This window comes from Erinaceus europaeus, chromosome 12, assembly GCF_950295315.1.
Source record: "Erinaceus europaeus chromosome 12, mEriEur2.1, whole genome shotgun sequence".
NCBI classification, from domain to species: Eukaryota; Metazoa; Chordata; class Mammalia; order Eulipotyphla; family Erinaceidae; genus Erinaceus; species Erinaceus europaeus.
In genome coordinates, this window is record NC_080173.1 from 91368693 (window position 1) to 91393293 (window position 24601).

Consider the following 24601-nt stretch of genomic DNA (forward strand, 5'->3'; position numbering starts at 1 on the left):
TTTCCACATAACAATACAACCTTCACTAGGTTCTTTGCATCCTGTTCCAGGACCTGAACCCTCACCCCAGAGTCTTTGACTTTGGTGCAATACACCAACTCCAGTCCAAGTTCTGCTTAGTGTTTGCTCTTCTGATCTTGTTTTTCAACTTCTGCCTGTGAGTGAGATCATCCCATATTCATCTTTCTGTTTCTGACTTATTTCACTTCATATGATTTCTTCAAGCTCCATTATACTCTCTATAAGAAGAATAGGACCTTGTTTATCATCAATATCACTTTGCTGTAGTTATTGGAAATATAGATTCCGGGACTAATGTTTGACCTATTTGGAATATCAAGGGAGTAATTGTAGTAGCTCTTTATTTAATGCTGGGCCTTGATCAGTTTTGGGAATTCCCAACATGAAATTTCTTGGGGTTAAAAGTAAGACAGGGAGTGGAGGGAAGGGTTCCAAAAATGGTTTGGTCTCTTCTTACTGTCAAACAATTATAGATCTTTTATTAAAACTGTTTTTAGGGACTGGGTGGTGGTGCACCTGGTAAAGTGCTCATGTTACAGTGCTCAAGGACCCAGGTTTGAGCCCCCAGTCCCCACCTGCAGGGATAAAGCTTTGCAAGTGGTGAAGCAGGGCTGCAGATGTCTCTCTGTCTCTGTCTCTCGTTCTACCCCCCCCATCCCTCTTGATTTCTGGCTGTCTCTATCCAATAAATAAAGATAATAAAAAATTAAAAAATCCTGATTTTTAAGACATAGGATGATTTGCTTGACAGTAGGCCCATAAAGTACATATAGCTTTATTTTATAAAGGTGGATGGATGGCTTAAATTCATGTCCTTTATTTAATTTAATTTTTTAAATTATCTTTATTTATTGAAGATGAAAACAACCAGAAATCAAGAGGGAAGGGGGAGATAGAGAGGGAGAGAGACAGAGACACCTGCAGCCCTACTTCAGTACTTGTAAAACTTTCCCCCTGCAGGTGGGGGTGGGGAGGGTGGGGGTGGGTCTCGAACCTGAATCATTGCACATTGTAACATGTATGCTCAAGCTGGTGCACCACCACCTAGTCTCTTTTATGTCCTCTATATTTTGCTGCTGATGAACATAAAACTTAAAGTAAATGAATTGCTCCACATAGAGTAAACAGCAGTTTTCAAACATTTGGCTTCCTTCCTTCCTTCCTCCCTCCCTTCCCTTCCTTCCTTTTTTTCTCCTTTCTTCTTTTTTTCTCCTTCCTTCCTTCCTTTTTTCTCCTTCCTTCCTTCCTTCCTCCCTCCCTTCCTTCCTTCCTTCCTTCCTTCTTTCCTTCCTTTCTTCTTTCCTTCCTTTCTTTCTTTTTTTTCTTTCTTTCTGCTTGCACTATGACTCCACTGCTCGCAGGGGTCATTCTTTTTTCTTTCCATTTTATTGGATAGAACAGAGAGCATTTGAGAGGGGAGGGGGAGATAAAGAGGGAGAAATAAAAACAGACATCTTCATATATGCTTCACCGCTTGTGAAGGGACCCCCCCTGCAGGTGGGGAGTCAGAGGGCTGGAACCGGGATCCTTGTGAAGAGTACCATGTGAAGAGTACCATGGGGGCTTAATCCAGTGTGCTACCGCTCAGTCCCTCAAATTTAGCTTCTTCAGGCTCCCATGTCCATGATCTCTCCATGGCATCCTATTTATATAAATAACAAGGAAATGCATGGAACCTGAATTCCATCATTCCTTTTCTCTGGGTGGATTTGAATTAGAGAGTATTTTTTCTTCAAGTGGAACTCTTTGGGTGGGGGAGCATATTCTCATAAAGTTATAAAAAAACTCATCTACAGAGATGGCTCAGTGGTAGAATGAGGACCTGGATTGCATCCCTGCGGTCACATGCTTTCTTTTTATTTATTTATTTTTTCCTCTAGGGTAACACTGGTGCTCGGTGTCTGCACTATGAAACCACTGCTCCTGAAGGCCATTCCCCCCCTTTGTTGCCCTTGTTGTTTATCATTATTGTTGTTATTATTATTGTTGTTGCTGTCATTGTTCGATAGGACAGTGAAAAATCGAAAGAGGAGGGGAAGACAGAGAGAGGGAGAGAAAGACACCTGCAGACCTGCTTCACTTCCCTTAAAGTGACCCACCCTGCAGGTGGGGAGCCAGGGGCTCAAACTGAGATCCCTATGCCGGTCGTTGCTCTTTGTGCCATGTGTGCTTAACCCACTGCACCACCGCCCGGCCCCAGTTATGTTTTCTGATAGCCTTCCTATTCTTCTTGTCCTTGCTTGTGATTTACAGATTGTCCCAGAAAAAAGAGGTCAGTGTTGTCCCAGTTTAAAAATTATCTTCATTTATTTATTAGATAGAGACAGGCAGAAATCTAGAGGGAAGAGAGAGAGAATGAGAGAGAGAGAGAGAGAGAGAGAGAGAGTGAGAGAGAGACCTGCAGCCCTGCTTCACCACTTGTGAAAATTTCCCCCCGCAGTTGGGGACCCAGGGCTTGAACCCATGTCCTTGTCCATTGTAACATGTGCGCTCAACCAGGTGTGCCACCACTTGCCCCATTTGCCATGTGCATCCTTGACTATTGCTGAGTATTCAGTGGGATACCGTGGATGGCTTGTAATTTTTGGCTAAAACCTGGCTAATTAGAACATGTCACTGGTCTGTTTACATATCTGATTTGCTGATTTTCTCGTCATCTTGAATACATGATTTGTGCTTATACTTAGTGCAGTTTTTATTTTATTTTATTTTTTTATAAATTTAGATTTTTTAAATATTTATTTAATTTATTTATTCCCTTTTGTTGCCCTTGTTGTTTTATTGTTGTAGTTATTGTTATAGTTGTAGTTATTGTTGTAGTTATTGTTGTCGTCGTTGTTGGATAGGACAGAGAGAAATGGAGAGAGGAGGGGAAGACAGAGAGGAGGAGAGAAAGATAGACACCTGCAGATCTGCTTCACCTCCTGTGAAGCGACTCCCCTGAAGGTGGGGAGCCGGGGTTCGAACCAGGATCCTTATGCCGGTCCTTGTGCTTTGCGCCACCTGCACTTAACCCGCTGCACTACAGCCCGACTCCCCTTAGTGCAGTTTTTAAAAGGTTAGGCTACTTGATTCAGAAAGAAAATCCACTTCCTCCTTGTGGAGTTGAAAATTGACATATGGCAAAGCACTTTAAAAGGGACTGAGTATTCTGCATTCAAATATAAATGTGAGGTTTCCAGTCAAAGAAGAGAGTGCTCGAGTTGTGCAGATGTGCACCTTAAGAGAAGACTGACAAGATTCTAACTCTTAAGTGGAAATGGATGCTGGGAGAGTGAATGAGCTCAGAGGAGGACTGGAGTTTGTAAAATTGATTGGGGGCCTTGTTTCAAATGTAGTAGGAGCTCTTGAAGCTAACAAAGACTACAGAAATGGCACAGGGTGAGAAATAGGAGGGAGGACGAAATAGATAGCTCATCTCGTAGTACCATGCTTATGCTTCAGGTTTGAGCCCTGGTGTCACATGGGGGAGCACCACAGCACTGGAGGAAGTTCTGGGGCTGTGGTCCTCTCCCTTTCTCTCTGCTTTTCTCTGTCTCTCTCTCTCTCTCTATGTTAGAAAGAAGAAAAATAAAAAAGTGACCCAGGAGGGGTGAAAGTGCACAGGCAGGCAGAAGGTCTTGACTTCACCAAAAAAAAAAAAATAGAGCGGAGAGGGAGAGATGAGAATGGCTTTATCATGGAAGGCTCTGAATAGGAGTAAGCATCACCAGAAGCCTCAGATATACTTCAAGGGTTGTATACAAAAAAAAAAAAAGTGCTCAAGTCCTCACAGTTATGTTGGTCAGAAATACTAGCTCACGTTGGATAATAGATGAAGCACGATGTACTTCCACTAGAATATTTCCAGGGGAGTTGGGCGGTGGCTCAGTGGATTAAGCGCACGTGGTGCAAAGCGCAAGGACCGGCATAAGGATCCCGGTTCCAGCCCCCGGCTCCCCACCTGCAGGGGAGTCGCTTCACAGGTGGTGAAACAGGTGTGCATGTGTCTGTTTTTCTCTCCTCCTCTCTGTCTTTCTTTCCTCTCTCCATTTCTCTCTGTCCATCTAACAACAACAATAACAACAACAACAAGCAACAAGGGCAACAAAAGGGAAAATAAGTATAAAAATAAATATTTTTTTAAAAAGAACATTTCCAGACAGACATATTTTCTACATGTCAAGATGTTTTGTTCTGATAAACTATCTAAGTGAATGAAACAAAACAGGATGGAGAAAAGCCAGTACTTACAAGATACCAAACCCAGGGTGCATCTTTTTAAAAAATTTTTTTAAATTATCTTTATTATTGGATAGAAATCAAGAGATTATAGCAAGAAATCAAGAGAGAAAGGGGAGATAGAGAGGGAGACAGACGGAGAGACATCTGCAGACCTGCTTCACCACTTGCAAAGCTTTCCCCCTGCAGGTGGGAACTGGGGAGGCTCGAACCCTTGCACATTGTAATAGTGCACTCAACCAGGTGCAACACCATCTGGCCCCCTGAGGGTGCATCTTTTTATAGGAGAATTCTTCCCATCTTACCTGTCTCAGGTGGTGGTTGGTGTAAGGAAAGGCAAGTTCTTGAAGGACCATGTTTGAACATGTGTAGATTTTCCCATTTCTTCAAGTATGCAGAAAGATTTTACAAACAGGAGAATTTTGATAACAGAGCAAGAAAAGAACACAGCAAGTCCCAGCCCATAGATGTCAGTAGATTCAAAAGGATCTGACTAACAGTCAGCTGAATTCCAAGCTGCTTCCACAGGAGCAAAAGAATAGGACTTTACTGATGCTGCTGCTATTCTCTGTCTACAGCAGTGGCTGTCTAAGTCCATTCAGCAGGAATCTCGCCTTTTGGATTTCCATATCAAAGACAGGCTGGGGCTCATAGCTGCCTTGGTGGCAGTTTAACTGTCAGTATCTTACTTTAGATCAATGTGATCTGCCAGTCATTACCACAACAGGGACTTCCTAATTTTATCTCTTCTGAGAAAGTTACTCTTTTTTTTTTTTTTTACAATTATTTATGAAGGAGAAATCTCAGGGAATACAAAATTTTGTAGTTCTGCAGTTGAGATGAGAGTCTGTTATCAGTCCCGTTCACTTCATTCCATGCTTGCCCCTGGACTCAGGATTAAGTGAGATTTATGGTGAACCTCTCGAAACAAAATACGGAGAGATTTTTTTTTTTCAGTTTTAATCATTGTTTCTAAGTCTTCAAGAAACTCTTCAAGGGATACATAAAAAAAGTGATTTTTATGAAACCAATAGACGCTTGGAATAAATTAGTCTCTGTATTCATGCGATAGAAATCTTATTCTCTGTATCTTACCTACTTTTCTTGTCTTTCTCCCCATCTCCTCTCCTTTCCTTTTTTTTTTTTATTGATTTAATAATGATTGACAAGTCTGTTGGATAAGAGGGGTAAAATTCCACAGAATTCCTACCACCAGAGTACTGTATCTTATCCTCTCTATTGGAAGACTTCCTATTTTTTATCACTCTGGGGGGATGCATTGGATTGACCTTCTCGTGGTGCATCCCGTGAGTACCCATTCATTGGGGAAACTGACGATCCTTTCTAGCCGACTGAATCCACATGGATCCCAGTCACTTTCAAAGCCAGCAACAAGCAGCTCCTGACAGCTTTCAACCTGACCTGTTGACTGGCTACGGAAGAAGGGCAAACGCTAGAAGAAGATCACTCTGGGAGCATTTATTCTTTATCACTCTGGGAGCATTTATCACTTTTGATCATTAGGAGGTGCAGAAGATAGAAGGCCTGGCTTCTGTTAATTGCTTCTCTGTAGGACATGGGTGTTGGCAGGTCAATCCATACTCCCAGCCTGTTTCTGTCTTTCCCTAGTGGAGAAGGGCTTTGGAGAGGTGGGGGTCCAGGACACACTGGTGAGGTCATGTGCTCAGGGAAGTCGGGTTAGCATCATGGTAGCATCTACAACTTGGTTGTTGAAAAGCATTAAGATATAGAGCAGAATAAATTGATAATCAAGATCCTAAAGGTAAAAATATAGCAAATGAGATTTGGAGTCTCCATTTTGGGAAAAAGCTAGGAAGTCTATTTTAGGTATATTCCAAGGGACCCATGACTTTACTAATTTTTGCCTAAGCCTCATAGCTGACGTTCAGGTGGGCTAAAGATACTATCTGGGGAGATGGTGTCAGAGTTGGAAATAGGACTAGAAACCTGGATCAGGGAAGAGAGTAGCTCTCAAATATGGGAAAAGTATATACATACTATTAACTGTAAACTCCATCCATCTGATTTGGGGCCCTTATTCAGTGCAGAAGCCTGTGTAACCTCTGCATCCCTGGAGGTCTGAGCTCACAGTCCACATTCACAGCTAGGAACATTCTAGGCTGCACTCATTTCAGGACCCATCCTCCTCGAATGGCAGAATACATTGACACAGCCTCCCTTTGGAGAGTAGGTCAGTCCCTACCATTATTGTTCTAGAGCATTTTTTCCCCTTTATTGGAGGATGAACATTTTACATTCGACAGCAAATACAATAGTTTGTACATGCAGAACATTTCCCAGTTTTCCACATAACAATACAACCTCCACTAGGTCATCTGTCATCCTTTTCCAGGACCTGTACTCTCCCCCCACCCACCCCAGAGTCTTTTACTTTGGTGCAATACATCAACTCCAATTCAGGTTCTACTTGTGTTTTTCTCTTCTGATCTTGTTTTTCAACTTCTGCCCGTGAGTGAGATCATCCTATATTCATCCTTCTGTTTCTGACTTATTTCACTTAACGTGACTTCTTCAAGCTCCAGCCAAGATGGGCTGAAAACAGTGAAGTCACCATTTTTAATAGCTGAGTAGTATTGCATTGTGTATATATACCACAACTTGCTCAACCTGCCACTCATCTGTTGTTGAGCACCTAAGTTGCTTCCAGGTTTTGGCTGTTACTAATTGTGCTGCTATAAATGTAAGTATACACAGATCTTTTTGGATGGGTGTGTTGGGTTCCTTAGGATCTATCCCCAGGAGAGGAATTGTAGGATCATAGGGTGCGTCCATTTCTAGTCTTCTGAGAGTTCTCCAGACTATTGTCCACAGAGTTTGGTCCAATTTACATTCCCACATGCAGTACAGGAGGCTTCTTTTGGACCCCACAACCTCTATTCTGGAGCATTTTTTATATTTTTATATTCATATCTGGTATATACAAGTCATAAAACACCCCTCCAAAAAAAAGAAAAAGAAAAACAAAAAAGGAAGGACTGAGTCCTTGTTACCATGCACAAGGAACTGGGTTTGAGCCCCTGCTCCCTCCCCAATTACAGGAGGGAATGCTTCAGGTATCTGCTTTTCTCTCTTCCTCTGTTTCTCCGTCTCTCCTCTCAAGCTTATCTTGTCCTGTTAAAGAAAATAGAAAGTGTGTGTGTGTGGGGGGGGGGAGGAAATAATGAGCTCTGGAGTGGTAGATTCATAGTACCAGCACCAAGCCCTTGTGATAACTCTGGTAGTAATAATAGTAATAATAATAATAATAAATAAATAAAAAAGGGAAGGAAGCCAGACAGCCACTGGGAATGGTGGACTTACCATGTAGAAACCCAAATTCCAGTAATAACCCTAGTGCCAAACCATATTTCAACTCATTATCTGTTGAGTCCCTAGTGAAGAAATTCTGGAGTTTTGCAATGCTTGCTCATTGAGAGATTTCAAAATGAAGAAGTGATATTTACAGCTTTGGCATTTCCTGAAGCTTTGGTCATAGACCTTGGAGTGAGGAATTGATCACTAGAACTGCTATAGTTCCAAACAAAACAAGCGATCACTAAACAACAACAAAATGGCCTGTTACACAATCTGACCACCCACCCTCTCCACTGCATAACTCCCCCACCCCCAACTTCCCCTTCATTGTGTATCAAAAGCTACTTGTCAGTGGGCTACAGTACCAGCATGGACTCGTCCACTGGTCCTGGCTTGTCTCTCTTGTCTACCAGTCACTCCCAGCTTCTAAACTCACCTTGGCTCTCAGAGATGTGTGTCTCTGTCACTTGTTCTTAATCCCCAATATTTTTTTTCTTAATAAAATCTTAATCTTAATCCCCAATGTTTTTTTCCTATCACTTTGCCTCTCCACAGACCAGATTCTCCCTGGAAGTTTTTGTGTGAAAGATATTCGACGAAGTAGGTTGGGAATTGGCACACAACTTTGTAGAGTTTCTTTTTCTTTTCTTTCTTAATATTTATTTATTTAGTTCCTTTTGTTGCCCTTGTTGTAGTTATTGTTGTTGATGTCGTTGTTGTTGGATAGGACAGAGAGAAATGGAGAGCGGAGGGGAAGACAGAGAGGGGGAAAGAGAAAGACAGACACCTGCAGACCTGCTTCACTGTCTGTGAAGCGACTCCCCTGCAGGTGGGGAGCCGGGGACTCGAACCAGGATCCTTAAGCCGGTCCTTGTGCTTTGCGTCACGTGCGTTTAACCTGCTGTGCTACCGCCCGACTCCCTAGAGTTTATTTTCTTTGGAACTCTTTGGGCTACTTGGATTTGGAAGTCTGTTTCCCCCAAGTTAGAAACATTCTCACCCATTGTTTCTTGAGGTAAGGTTTCTACTCCCTTTTTGTCTTCTATCTTTGAGACCCTTACTATGCAGATGCTGTTCCTCTTAATGGTAGCTTACATTCTTTCCTTTTCTCTTTCTGCCTTCCTTCTATCCTTCCCTCCATCTTCCTTCCTTTCTTTCCCTCACTTTCTTTCTCTTTCCCTTTTTTTATTTTCCTTCCTCCTTCCTTCCTTTCTCTCATTTCTTTCTGTCTTTCTTTCTCTCACTTCTTTCTTCCTTCCTCCCTTCCTTCCTTTCTTTCTTTCTTTCTTTCTTTCTTTCTTTCTTTCTTTCTTTCTTTCTTTCTTTCTGTCTGTCTGTCTGTCTGTCTTTCTTTCTTTCTTTCTTTCATTTTCTGCTGGTCTGGCTCTTGTTCACTTGTCTTCCAGTCCACTGAATCTATCAGCTACTTCTTGTTTACTGTTGAATTCCTTTTCCCACGGTTTTGTTTTGTTCATTTTTTGTGATACATTCCTCCATCTCTGCAGGTTGTGTGAAAGAAAATGTTGACTTCTGGGAGTCGGGCTGTAGCGCAGCGGGTTAAGCGCAGGTGGCGCAAAGCACAAGGACCGGCATAAGGATCCCGGTTGGAACCCCGGCTCCCCACCTGCAGGGGAGTCGCTTCACAGGCGGTGAAGCAGGTCTGCAGGTGTCTATCTTTCTCTCCTCCTCTCTGTCTTCCCCTCCTCTCTCCATTTCTCTCTGTCCTATCCAACAACGACAACAACAATAATAACTACAACAATAAAAAAAAACAAGGGCAACAAAAGGGAATAAATAAAATAAATTTAAAAAAATTAAAAAAAAGAAAATTTTGACTTCTTTTTTAAAAATTTTATTTATTTATTTTCCTTTTTGTTGCCCTTGTTTAACATTGTTGTGGTTATTAATGTCGTTGTTGTTGGATAGGACAGAGAGAAATAGAGACAGGAGGGGAAGACAGAGAGGAGGAGAGAAAGATAAGACACCTGCAGACCTGCTTCACCGCTTGTGAAGCGACTCCCCTGCAGGTGGGGAGCCGGGGGCTCGAACCGGGATCCTTACGCAGGCCCTGGCGATTTGCGCCACGTGCGCTTAACCCGCTGCGCCACCGCCCGACTCCCGAAAATGTTGACTTCTGTGGATGGAGCTAGACAACTTCCTTTTTGAACTCTTTTTAAAACTTTTTTTTTATTACTTCTATTTATTTGTTGGATAGAGACAGCCATAAATCAAGAGAGAAGGGGATATAGAGAGGGAGAGAGACACAGAGACACCTGCAACACTGCTTCACCACTCGTGAAGCTTTTCCTTGCAAGTGGGGACTAGGGGCTCGAACCTGGGTCCTAGCGCTATGTAACATGTGCGCTCAACATGGTGCTCTGCCACCTGGCCCAGACAACTTCCTTTTTTAAACTTGATGTGTTGACTTTATATTGAGATTAGAGGTTGGAGGATATAATCCTAGACTGTTTGCTCTAAATACTACAATTTCTGTTAGATTATAAACAGTTATCTCTACACTATTTTGGTTGGCAAAACCTCTAGCGCCAGTGCATGATGGGAGGTGCAACAATAGAAAGTGAAGAGACTACCTCTAACAATGCCCGGAGTTCAAGATCTCTCGGTTCTCATGCCTAGAGAGCTGCTACCATTGATACTAGTTCCTCAGAGCATTGCCAGAAGCCTTAAGTTAACTCTGACTCCTCAACTGTGGTATATAGCTTTTTTTTTTTTTCTCACACCAGGGTTATTGCTGGTCTCAGTGCTAACACAAAAGAATCCACCACTTGGGAGTCTGGTGGTAGCGCAGTGGGTTAAGCGCAGGTGGCACAAAGTGCAAGGACTAGCCTAAGGATCCCATTTCGGGCCCCTGGCTCCCTATCTGCAGGGGAGTCGCTTCACAAGCGGTGAAGCGGGTCTGCAGGTGTCTATTTTTCTCTCCCCCTCTCTGTCTTCCACTCCTCTCTCCATTTCTCTCTGTCCTATCCAACAATGATGATGACAACAACAATAATAACTACAACAACAATAAAAAACAAGAGCAATAAAAGGGAAAAATAAATAATTGTAAATTAAAAAAAATCCACCACTCCTGGTTGTCATTTTTTAAATTTTATTTTATAGGACAGAGAGAATTTGAAAGTGGATGGACACACACACACACACACACAACACACACACACACACACACACACACACACACACACACACACACATACACATACACACACAGGCCTGCTTCACCACTTGTGAAGCTTCCCCTCTGCAGGTGGATAGTGGGGGCTTGAACTGGGTTCCTTGCAAATGATAATAAGTGGGCTCAGCGGTGTGTGGCACTGCCTGGCCCTCCTGGTCTATAGGTTCTTCAATGTGTACTTTCCCCAGATGTGTGGGCCTGGGCAGAATGATTCAATCTAAAGACAAGTTAGTTATTATACGTGCACAGATGGAGGTGGTGTGTGGACACCATCTGTAAAAGTTTGCTTTTTGCAGACTTCCTTCCACTCTGTCTCAGGGCGTGAGCTCCAGTCAGGAGGCAGTCAACAGGTAGCTGTGACTAGGATTCCTTCCCAATAACTTTCACGAGCAGAGCTGTATCCTCAAGTGTAGATTCCTGCTGCCAGGAGCTGAATTCTCCAAGGCTGACTAGCTTGTGCTTGGGTGACGCACCATTTACATTCCATTTTGGGACAACTTGCCCATGATTTACACGCCAGTGGATGCTCTCTTCTGTACATGTGCAAATAAGATGAAAACAAAGATGATTTGTAAACTAGTGAGTGGTGGTTTATTTATTTTTACTTGTTTCAAAGCTATTTAAAAATATTTTATTTATTAGAAAGATAAGAGGAGAGAGAGAAAGAACCAGACATCACTCTGGTACATGTGCTGCTGGGGATTGAACTCAGGTCCTCATGGCTGAGAATCCAATGCTTTATCCATTGTGCCACCTCCCGGACCACTTTTTTTTTTTTTATAAGATTTTATTTATTAGAAAGATAGGTCGAAGCCATTTTTAAAAATTGTGACTAATAGTGGTTTAAGAGATTGTAAAATTAGGGGACTAGGCAGTGACGCACTGGGTGGAGCACACATAGTAGAAAGCGCAAGGACCCACTCAAGAATCCCGGTTTGAGCCCCCCACACCTCCTCACTTGCAGGGGGGTTGTTTCACAAGAGGTGATGCTGGTCTGCAGGTGTCCATCTTTATCTTTTCCCTCTCTATCTTCCCCTCCCCTTTCAGTTTCTCTGTCCTATCAGAAAAAAATGAAAAAAATGGTCACAGACAATAACTTGGATCCACTTGCATATCAGATTTCAGGCTCAGGCTCATGGGAAAAAAAATAACTAGTATAGCCACAGGCCCTTTGGAATATAACTAAAATATGCCTACTAGCTATCTACAAAATGGAGACCCCCCCCCAACTCTTCATCTGCACTACTCCAGCCTTTAGGATCATGATTAGTCAACAATTTGTTTGACTTTATATGTTAACTCTCTTTTCAGCCACCAGGTTCCAGATGCCAGCATGATGCCAACCAGACTTCCCTGGACAGACAACCACACCATTGTGTCCTGGAGCTCCGCTTCCCCAGAGCCCTGCCCCACTAGGGAAAGAGAGAGGCAGACTGGGAGTATGGATCAACCTGTCAATGCTCATATTCAGCGGGGAAGCAATTACAGAAGCCAGACCTTCCACCTTCTTCATCCCACAGTGACCTTGGGTCCATACTCCCAGAGGGTTAAAGAATAGGAAAGCTATCAAGGGAGGGGATGGGATACAGAGTTCTGTTGGTGGGAATTGTGTGGAGTTGTACCCCTCTTACCCTATGGTTTTGTCATTGTTTTATAAATAAAATAAAAAAGAAAGAAAAAATAAAATATTTATAATTGTTGTAAAGTTATATTCAACAATTTATAATTGTTGAAAAGTTATATATCTATGGTGATACAGTCCTGAGAAGCATGTTGTCATGAAGAAGCCAGTGTTAGAAGCCTGTAGGATACATATTGGTAATAAATAAGTAAATATAGATTTTAATAGTCCCTAATTAAGTAGCAAAAGTTATTGCTTTATTCTGAGCCTGAACAAATGATTCACATACAATTTTATTTTATCTACTTTTGTTTCTACCTTCTTTTTACTCATAGTTATAACATTTACCTTTTCAATCAAGCTTATTTTCTGCTTCTTCATTAAAATGATACAAAATGATGTTACAGGCACTGGTTTTTTATTTTTGTTTTTCTCCAGAGGATAGTGAAAATGCAGAGAGACTTTGCTTGTAGCTGACTGATATTTACTAAGATGTGTGAATGTTGGGGTATGTGTATGCATGTGTGTGTGTGTTTGTACTCATGTGTGTGTGCCCACTTGCCTATTCTAGTAGTATGACACAGAGATAATGAAATAAGAAAAAGTATGATTCTTGCTCTCTGTTTGTGAGCAAACATCAGATATAAAATATCTGAATTTAGAAAAATCTTAACATAACCCAGAGAACCCACTTTTGTTTTTACTTTAATAGAAATATTTTAAACATATGGGGACTAAGAACTCTGATGGCTTGATTAAAAGAAGCTTCTCAGCCAGCAAAATTTCTGAATCTGCTTTATGGGAGATTATCACAAACTAGATCACTAAAGCTCTGTAGAAAAGGTGCAAAGTTTATCTTTCTTTGATGAAGATGGAGAAGGTGACATTCAAAGAGAAACTGTTAGAAGTGAACAGCTTCCACCAACTGGACCTTGTTATGCAGATTGCTCTTTGGAAAGAGTACTAGTTGAAATCCACTTCACAGTACCCATATTAGTTTCCTGTGGGTTGCTGTCAGAAATTTCTACAAACTTGCTGACTTAAAACATCAGAAATATTTTCTGTCCTTGTTCTGAAGACTTGAAGTCTTAAGTCAGTTTCACCTGGCTCTTAATGAAGGTCCCAGGAATGTGCTGTTTTCACGTAACTCTCTCTTCTCTGTCAAATCTCATGTAGTCTCCAGTTTATAAGAACATTTATGAATGCATTTAGGGTCCATTCAGACCATGTAGGATAACAATCTTCCCCAACTTAATATACTTAAAATTAATTGCATCTGGAGTCGGGCAGTAGCGCAGCGGGTTAAGTGCAGGTGGCATGAAGCGCAAGGACCAGTGTAAGGATCCAGGTTGAACCCTGGCTTCTCACCTGCAGGGGAGTCACTTCATGCGTGGTGAAGCAGGTCTGCAGGTGTCTGTCTTTCTCTTCTCCTCTCTGCTTTCCCCTCCTCTCTCCATTTCTCTCTGTCCTATCCAAAAATAATAACATCATCAACAACAATAATAATAACTACAACAACAATAAAAAGGAGAAAATAAATAATAATAATAAAATTAAAGAATTAATTACATCTGCAAATATCTTTTTTTTTCTTCTATAAGGTAGTGTTTAGTAATTCCATGGATTCTATGGGTCTGCTATCTCTGTGAATAATTACTTTAGTACTCAGTAAATATTATTTAACCTGTTTAAGAAAATTTCTATTGGGGGCCAGGTGGTTGCGTACCTGGTTAAGCACACATAGTACTATGCACAAGGACCTGGGTTCAAGCCCCTGCTCCTCACCTCCCCAGCAGAGATGCTTCGTGAGCGGTGAGGTCTGCAGGTATCTCCATTTCTCTCTCCCTCTCTATCTCCCTCTCCTCTCTCAATTTCTCCCTGTCCTATTAAATAAAATATGAATAAAGTGAAAATGTACACTGTGCGTGGACTTATAGTGCTGGCACTGAGCCCCAGGCAATCACCTTGGAGGCAAAAATAAATGAATAAATAATAAGAACAATGAAATAAAAAGAAACTTTAACAAACCAGAAATGAAAGTTCTGTTGTATAGATATGGTCTTCACTGGAACAGGATAACTGATTCTCATTAGTTTATTAAATTCTGACAGTGGCAAACACAGTTCTAACTGGTGAATTCTCTGGATTCTGGAAAATATTGCTTGCTGGATCTTATTATTATTTTTTTTACAATAGCTATGAATTTTGAAATGTATATCTGTAAAAATATCCTTGTGGTAAATTGGCCAATGCATCTTTAAGATATCAGTTATTATTTAAAACTCTGGAAAGCAAAGTCAACAGCACTACCGCCCTTAAGAAGAGGCTGGTGCTCACTGTTGATGTCCCAGTTTCCAAACTTGAGCACTAGATTATATTTCTTAATACTTGGGTTCCTTTTATATATTTTCTGATTCACTCCCTCCCTAATCTAGTAAGCCCTAATAAATATTAAAAACTTCAGCGACTTTGGGACTGATGCCTAGTTTTTCCTTGGGTATAGCAACCATAAACACTTGGCACCATTTGGCCCTGAATTTTTGGGATTCAGAGCCCACTCACCACATAAAGATCACAAGCCCCAAAAGAAAACCAAATTCTCTAAGACACAGGAATGATAAAAACAAAATGAAAGCATTTGTGCAGGAAAGGCTTTTTACTAACTAAGTAGGTCCACTGCATACCAGACAAACACAATAATGGTATCTCTAGCCTATAGACCCAAGACCAACTATAAGTGATCCATTCAAGTCACTCTCAATGCCTGTAGTAAAGGACTTCCAGATGATCTCAAAACGCAGGCCTTCTGTTCTATAATCTGGGTCTCATCCACCATATGGTACTGATTTGGTTGTCGTGATAGAGCAATGTGGGATGAAGCACGGGCTGCTTTGCAAACACCAAAAGAACTGGAAAATTGTTCAAGGCCTCATTGTTCATCAGGTTGGAAGTCCCTATGGCAAACACTTCCTGATTTCTATGGGATGAGATGCAAAGGCACACTGCAAAGACAGACTGTTTATGAGGGAGATGTTCAATGCAAAGGAGGGATAACATACTCTTCTGAGAGCACTCATCCTTTGGGGTGGTCACTATTGAAGATCCTTAGTGAAGTCACCAATGCCCACTCCTATTGAGGTCTTTCCATGAGACTTTAAGAATCAGAGAAAATTAGAATTAAATGAGTTTGTCTGAAGAACATCGACTTCTATCAATCTCTTTTTCCAAATAAGAAAACAGGTACACAGATGGTAATTAGTTCATCCTTAATTCAAAACTTGGATTCTATGCCTGCCAAGTTTTGGTTTAGGAACATCTCATCTTTTTTTTTTTTTCTCTCCAGGGTTATCGCTGGGGCTCAGTGCCTGCACTATGAATATACTGGTCCTGGCGACCATTTTTTTCCCCTCCCGTTATGGTTGTTGGATAGGACAGAGAAAAATTGAGAGAGGAGGGGAAGATCAAGAGGGGGAGAGAAAGACACCTACAGACCCGCTTTACCACTTGCAAAGTAACCCCCCTGCAGGTGGGGAGTCAGGGGCTTCAACTGGAAAACTTGCACAGGTCCTTGTGCTTTGCACGGTGTACATTTAACCCACTGCACTAACATCGCTTCTTTATTGAACTGCTTTTCTGTCTTGGATATAGTTTTCTTTTCTTTCTTTCTTTCTTTCTTTCTTTCTTTCTTTCTTTCTTTCTTTCTTTTTTTCTTTAAATATTTTATTCATTCCCTTTTGTTGCCCTTGCTTTATTATTGTAGTTATTATTGTTGCCATCGTTGTTAGATAGGACAGAGAGAAATGGAGAGAGGAAGGGAAGACAGAGAGGGGGAGAGAAAGAAAGACACCTGCAGACCTGCTTCACCTCTTGTGAAGCGACTCCCCCTGCAGGTGGGGAGCTGGGGGGCTCAGACCAGGATCCTTATGTTGCTCCTTGTGTTTGGAGCCACATGCGCTTAACCCGCTGTGCTATTGCCTGACTCCCTATTTATTTATTTCTAACCACAGTGCTGTTCAGCTCTGGTTTATGACCCTGTAGTGGACTGAACCTGGGACTTAGGAGCCTCAGGCATGAAAGCCTTTTTGCATAACCATTATTTTCTCCCCTTCTCTTGTCATCTTAAACAAGGTCATCTTGACTTTGAAGACAAAAGTATCAATTGCAATGGTATACTCTAATAACAAACTATAGACAAGTTAAGTTAGCTATGAGTATTGGGAAAAAAACCCAGAGCCCTTGTAACCAGATTTTTTTCTGCTTTGATAAATTTTCTGTAGTTTTTATTCCCATCAAATTTTGCTATCAGTTTTCCATAGGACATAGGAAGTCAGAACAGGGGGTCGGGCAGTGGCGCAGTGGGTTAAGCGCATGTGGCGCAAAGCACAAGGACCGGCATAAGGAAGTCAGAACAAAGGACAGGAAAAACAGAAACAAACACATGACGTGAAAAGACCCAAAAACAGTCAATAGAAAATGGAATGAGTTTCTTGAACTTTTAAAAAAGATTTTATTTATTATTAATAAGAACGATAGGAGGAGAGATAGAAAGAACCAGATATCACTCTGGTGGTACATGTGCTGCCAGGGATTGAACTCATGGTTGGGAATCCAATGCTTTATCTGTTGTGCCACCTCCTGGACCACAATCTTGAATTTTTTGGTTAAGTTATTTTGGATAGAAAAAGAGACAAAGAGAGGGAAGGAGGAAGAGACAGAGAAGGAGACAAAGAGACATCTGCAACACTGTTTTTTGTATTCTCTGTTATCTGTACCACCAGCTGGACCTCTTTGAATTGGAGTTTTTATATGATAAAGTTGCAAGTTTTGGGGATTAAAACATGGCACAAGCATTATAAGCCCTCTCGTGGGCTTCTTTGGGACTGTACTGTCCTTATGAACTACCAGTGGCAAGGACTAGCCCACTTTCTGAAAGGAGCCTGGATCATCCTATTCTGTCACTCAGGGAAGGTGGTCCTGAAATGAGTGCAGCCTAGAATGTTCCTAGCTTTGAGTATGGACTGCAAACACAGACTGATAGGGACTTGGAGGTCATACAGGCTCCTATATTAAATAAGAATAGATATGGTATGGGTCATGGCAAATGATTGAGCTAGTTAATAATTAACTGTACTTCTGTGTTGTCTTCAAGTTTGGGAGCTACTCTCTTCCCTGTTCCAGCTTTCTAGCCCTATTCTCAACTCTTACATCATCTTCCCAGACAGTAGTTTTAGTCCACCTGAAGGTTAGCTATCAAGCTCTAGTAAAAATTACCACAGTGATGGGCCCTAAAGAACATACCGAAAATAGACTTCCTAGCTTCTATCCCTATTCCCATCTGCTCTATTCCTACTTTATGGTTCCTGTCCATTAAACATTTTGTCCTCCCTTATCTTAATAATATCTTACTGCATTTCTGCCACCAAGTTACAGATGCTATTATGATTTCATCTTGAACTCTCTGGGCAGTCGAACTCACCAATCTGTCCCAGTAGATCACTTTTTCAGAGTTCCATCCCACTAGGGAAAAATGGAAGTGAGCTGGGGGTGGGGAGGGTTTGTATGGATTTGAACTTTCATAGTCCTTGGCCATCGGAGAAGCAATCACAGAACCCAGACCTTCCACCTTCTTCACTCCATAAAGTGCATTTATTCCAGAGGGTTAAATGTTAAGGAAAGGTGATCAGAAGGCTATGAACTCCAATCCTATCAAGACTCAGAGAGAAAAGAGGAAAAAAGAAAAAAAAAAGAAAAAAGAAAGGGATATTTAGAAGTAGCCAGCATGAGTTAAAATGGAAGAGAGGACAGGACCATAGGAAAAAAAGGGGGACAAATATATTTTAATATAGATAAATAGTTATAAAACAATAGTCAAACTATACCTGTGATCTTGGGAAAGCTAATGCAGTTTCCAGTGGAAGGAATAGGGGCACAGAACTCTGGTGGTGGGAACAATGTGGAATTACACCCCTGTTATCTTATAATTTTGTAGGTCAATATTAAATAACTAATAAAAATTTGAAAAATACGACACATGCTAAATCTATATTCATGCCAACATATACAAAATATAATTCTGTCTCTTGTGCATAAACATACTTGGAGTTGAAGCACATACAAAGAAGTTAGTACTTTGGCATAATGAGAGATAATCTGGCAGTGTAGGAGTGTACTGTGGTTTAATATCTCATTTCCTGTTCTCCCAGTTATTAACTAAGTAATGAAAGCATGCTCTGGCCAATATGCCTGCTTCATTTAACTGTGAAGTTACCTAAATTACCCCAAGTTTCTTTGCACTGTCATTCTCAAAAATTTCTTGGTTATGCAGATTATTGTAAATTGAAGAAAATATAGACCTTGGATTTCCCAGTGGATCCACTCTCTTCCCCATCATCAAAGTGTATACAATTTAATTTTCTTACTTAAAAAGTAATTCTTTCTTTCTTAGTGAATTTAATAATGACTAATAAGATTGTAGGCTAAGAGGGGTACAATTCCATAGAGTTCCCACCACTAGAGTTCCATGTCCCATTCCCTTCATTGGAAACTTCCCTACTCTTTCTGGGAGTATGGACCAAAATTCTTTATGGGGTGCAGAAGGTGAAAGGTCTGGCTTCTGTAATTGCTTCTCTGCTGGACATGGCATGTTGGCAGGTCTATCTATACCACCAGCCTGTAAAAAGTAATTCTTTTGTGTTTTTCCCTTTCCTTTTCTTATGCTGGTCCCTGCACTTTGTACCATGTACGCTTAGCCCACTGCGCTACCGCCCAGATCCCTTACCTTTCTTTTTCCTTTTGTTATCTCACGTCTCCTCCCCTATCTTCAACCACTGAAGGCATCATTTTGAATATACATTTTCCCTCCTGTAGCAGTAGCAAGACTTATTCGGCCATTGTTACTACCATGCACCTAACTAAATTCCTATTTTACACTGCTGAACTGCTCAACATTGCTTTAATTACTCATCAAATCTGAGAAGAACTCAGAATGGTGGGAACCTTTGCAGGATGCCCCAATACCACTCTGTTCTCCTCCCTCTCTCTCACACACATTTCCACCAAATGTGAAGATCTCTATACATTAGTATCCTTTCCTAAACAGTGGCTTTCTGTTGTCTGTTAAATAATGACCAAACGTTGTCTAATGGCATTTGAAGCTCAGCACCAAAATTAGAAGTAGGTTTTAGTTAATGTACCAGCCTTAATATATTTTGCCCTTGTTGCTGGGGCACTGTGTTGAAAAGGGATCTAAGGCTGCATCTGAATTCAATGAAAAGGCATATTATGATTGATAGGAGATGCCTGCCTTGACTGTGGTATCTGGGAGTGAAAACCGAAAGCCACATATGTTCTACCCCTGCCAGACAAGAGTTGATTCCATCTGTCATTCCCTGCCCATCTTTCATTGCATTATCCTAATTCTTTCTTCCATCAATTCCACATTAGATTTTTCTCTAAGGAAGGTTGAAAAAGTGTAGTAGCAGCATCAGCAGCTGGGGAAATGAATCAACCAGGGTTTTCTCTTTTCTCTGTTTTCTTTCTCATTCCCCCATCTCTCTTGCTCTCACTCTCTCACGCTCTCTTTTTCTTTAAATCAAAGGGGGATGTTAGTGGCGTATGCAGTTGAGCACATCTATTACCGTGAACAAGGATGCTGGATGGAGCCCTTGGTTCCCATGTGCAGACGGAATGCTTCACGAGTTGTGAAGCAGGTCAGCAGGTGTCTATCTTTCTCTCTCCCTATCTCCCCCTCCCCTATCAATTTCTCTCTGTCTTATCAAATAATGTGGAAAGAAAAAAGAAAAGATGACACTGGGAGAGGTGGATTTGTAGTTCTGGCACTAAGCCCCAGTGATAGCCCTATTAGTAAAAAAAAGAATATATATATAATATTTTTAAGGAACAATTGCAGTGAGGTCTTCCCTTTTAGATTGCCAGGTATTTAAGAGTATCTAGTCTATTCCACCATTTAAAACCACTTGCACCCATAATAGCACCACAGAGGTCTTAACTATCTATCTTTTTGTAGATGAAAAAACTGATATTCAGAAAGGTTACATAGTACAGAGATTTATTGGGAGTTACCAATTGGTGAGGGTGTTCCAACTTAAATCGCTCAACTTCTGGCCTGTGCCCTTTCCATCATCTGTGTAGAAAAGGTGTGATCCTAATAAAGATGCAGAAAGCAATTTCTGTTTTTATTCTGAAGAAATTCTTTGGATGTTGTCATATTATTCATCTCTTTCAAGTCTTATTCTCTGATTCTCTGTATATAATTTTTTCTATATATGCCTTACAAAACCCCCAAAATCAAAATAAATAAGTGAAAATCCTCACAGAGAACACAAACACTCCTGCAAATAATTTTAATTTGTAAAATATCATTGGACCCTTAAAGTATCATTTGCAGTATTATCTCTTTGGGAAATTTTATTCCCTTTTTAAAAAGTATTTTATTTATTTATTTATTTATTTTTGAGAGAGATGCAGAGAGAGAGAGAGAGAGAGAGAGAGAGAGAAACACCAGAGCATTGCTTAGCTCTGGCTTATGGTGGTTCGGGGGATTGAACCTGGGACTTCAGAGCCTCAGGCATGGGAATCTCTTTGTATAACCATTATGCTATATCCCCCCACCCAGAAATTTTATTCCTAATTCTTACCAATGATTGCAAGGGTATATATATATATGTATAATACTGTTTTACTCACTTGATTTTTAATGAAAGAGAAACACAGAGAGAGAACAATACAGAAAAATAGAAACCAGAGCACTGCTCATGTCTGCTTTATGGTAGTGTGGGGAATAAGCCTGGGGCTTGGTAATCTCAGACTTGAGAGTCTGTTTGCATAGTCATTATGCTATCTCCTTTGCCCATATCTGCTTGTTTTTTTTTTTTTTCAGTCAAATGAATAGAAGATGATAGGAAGTTCAATAATTTTGAAACTTCAGATATTTAGAAAAACATATGAAACAGGATTTTCCTATATAGTAATCATTTCTTATGTGTTATATTTTTTAACTTTCAAATCATTTTATTGAGGAAATAGTGGTTTGTTGTACAGTTATTAACAAGTAAATACAATTTCTTTTCTCCTCTCTAAAACTACCTGCCTTACACTTAGCACAGAGCTGCCTCCATCTTGGGGACATTCTACTCCATACTTTTTGGAGTGTACTATCACTTCTGCATTAATTCATCTTTGCTTCTTGCAACCAGTTGTCAGGGCTAAAACAACAACAACAACAACAACAAAAACAGCATTGAATAGAATTTGCTGCTTGAAAAAGACCAGAGCCAAGGAGATCATACGGGATGGTGGTGGTGGGAAGGATCTGGGTCAAGTTCATTCCCCACATGTTTAAAGGTTCATCACATATAATTCCAACAAAGGATTGAGGAGAAAGCATGCTTTTCAGGATTTTTAAACTTTATTCTGGAAAACTGAGAATATCTACGTGTTGGAGTACAGGGGAGCCAAGAGAGAGAAGAGAGCCTTGACAACCCTTTACTCGCATGATGACAGGCTTACCTAGGCAGAGAGAGAGGAGAGGATGCAAGCCGGGCTCATAGGTCTAGCTTTTAAACATCCAAGCCCCACCTTTCCCTCCTTCTAAGCCACACCCACCCTTGTTACCACTCTTATTTCCTGTGCAACAATTCCAACCCCCCACCCCAGGTACACTTGTGTACCTGGAAACGTGTTCTGGCGTGGTGCAGCAGTGTCTATGTTCCCCTAGGTACTTCCTGTGATTTCTGACCTCAACACAGTCATTCTCTAGTGACACTCCCTTTTTCCTTCCCACTCAGAAAGGTCTGTCAGAATATGAATGTGGTGTTATCATAGAGACATTCTGGAATTTAGAAAGTACTCTACTTTTAGTTGTAACGGGTTTGTGAGAAAGCAGTGATGGGGTTTTATGTGTTCATATCTTTTTGAGTCATCTTCCTTAGTATGCAGTCAAATTTATAAAATTAACTTGGAAAATACACTTTTCCAACTTTGAGATATTTATTATAAAGATCCAGAGAAGAGAAAAATTAATCTGAATTTGTAATGCAAACTGTTGGCTCTGTTGCCTTAAGTCAGTAAGTGGAAAATTAGTTGGACCAAATTCACAGTTAGAAGGGGAAAGTTCCTTACTAATAAATTGAAATGTATCATAAACTTAGAACAAAATTCATGATTAATTTTGATACTGAAACGTAAGACAAGCTTATCTTAGCTCTCTACATCTAAATTAGAACAACTTCTAACTTATAGAAATTGACCTCTGAATTATGTATAAAAACTGTCAAGACTTGTTGATTTTATTGGTATCAGAACCATAGAGGTGATTTTCATTTAACTAGTTTCTGACTACTGCCATCAAAAATTCTCACAATTCAGTGACTTCAAATGACAGGTGTTTATACCTCCATATTTCTGGAAGTCAGAAATCCAAATGAAGTTGTACACAGGTCATGCTTTCTCTAAAGTCTGTATTTGAGAATCCTTTTTTTTTTTTTTTTGTATTTGCTGGTAGGCCAGGTATTTGATGATTTCTTTCTTTTTAATTAATTCTTATTAATGACTTAATAATAGTTGACATGCTCAGAAGATCACAGGAATATACATAGTTCCAGATCAAACTCACCACCACAGTTTTGCATCTACTTTTTTTTTTATCCCATTCCCCCAATCCTCTCTTTTCCCCAAGGTCACCACCATAGTTCTCCATAAAGTTTTAGAGACAGCTGGGTATTTTTCTATTGTTAAGTTTATGTATTTTAATTTTCTGTATAGCACATGTAAATGGAACCATTACTCATATATAGTTGTTCTCCAGAGAAAATTCAGGTCTTTTGGTAACAGATAATAAAGAGTCCTTGAATACAAAAGATGCAGGATAAAACTCCTTGGTTTTAACCCCCCCTTTTAATGCATAGTCAGGGTGTGAGAAGTAGCACAATTCTCATGCAAAAAGAGTTTTTTGCCTGAGACATTAGGGGCTCATGTTTAATCCATGCATCACCACAAACCAGAGCTGAACTGTGCTCCTGTGGAGAGAAGACTCTCTAAATATATAGAATAAAAAAGAGTGGGTCAGTGAGGCTGCTCAAAAATATATGTGTGACATCCTTGATTTCTTCCTTGTCATTACAAAATTATTAATTAACTTTTTAAATTTTTTATTTGCTGTTAATAGGTTGTCACAAGATTGTAAGACCACCAACATTCTGTATCCCCACCCTCCTAGCTCACAAAGATAACCACCCTCGTTCTCATAAGTCTTAGAGTTTGCTTGCTTCTGTTTTGTTTGGATTTTTTTTTCCCTTTGGCAAGCTCATGTAAATCGTATCTAGATTCCACATATGAGTGAATCAATCTGGTAGTTGTCTTTCATCTCTTGACTTATTTTACTGAGCATAATCATTTCCAGTCTCATCCATTTTGTCCCAAAAGACATAATAGCATCTTTTTTGATTGCAGAGTAGTATTCCGTGGAATATACGTCCATGACTTCTTTAGCCAGACATCTGCTGATGAACATTTAGGCTGCTTCCACTATTTGACTATTTTGAATAGTGCAGCATTAGGCACGTAGGAGTACAGATGTCCTTTCAAATTAGTGCTTGAGTGTTCACTGGATAAGTGCCTAAGAGTGGTAGTTCTAGGTCATAAAGTACTTTCATTTTTATTTGTGTAAGGACTCTCCATACAGTCTTCCAAAGGGGCTGTACCAGTTTGCATTCCCACCAGCAATTCATTCATTAATTTTAAACAAAGAATGAATGAACTATAGTCATTTCATTAAGTGAAAGACACCCAAATACATAGTTTATTTTGTGTGGTGCCAAAAAAAATAATTAAAAAAGGCATGACTAATTACTAGTTCATGGAAAATAATACAAGAATAGTGGGTACTCCTTTAGGTGATTGAAAAAAAAAAAAAGAAGAAAAAGAAGTGGTCCGGGAGGTGGCGCAGTGGATAAAACTTAACCTTGAGATCCTGAGTTCGATCCCTGGCAGCACATGTACCAGAGTGATGTCTGGTTCTTTCTCTCCTCCTATCTTTCTCATGAATAAATACATAAATAATTTTAAAAGAAAGAAAAAAGAAGAAAAAAAACAAACAAGTACAGGGTGCTGGGTGGTACACATCTGGTTGAATGCACATGCGACAGTGTGCAAGGACCTAGGTTCAAGCCCCTGGCCCCCACCATCAG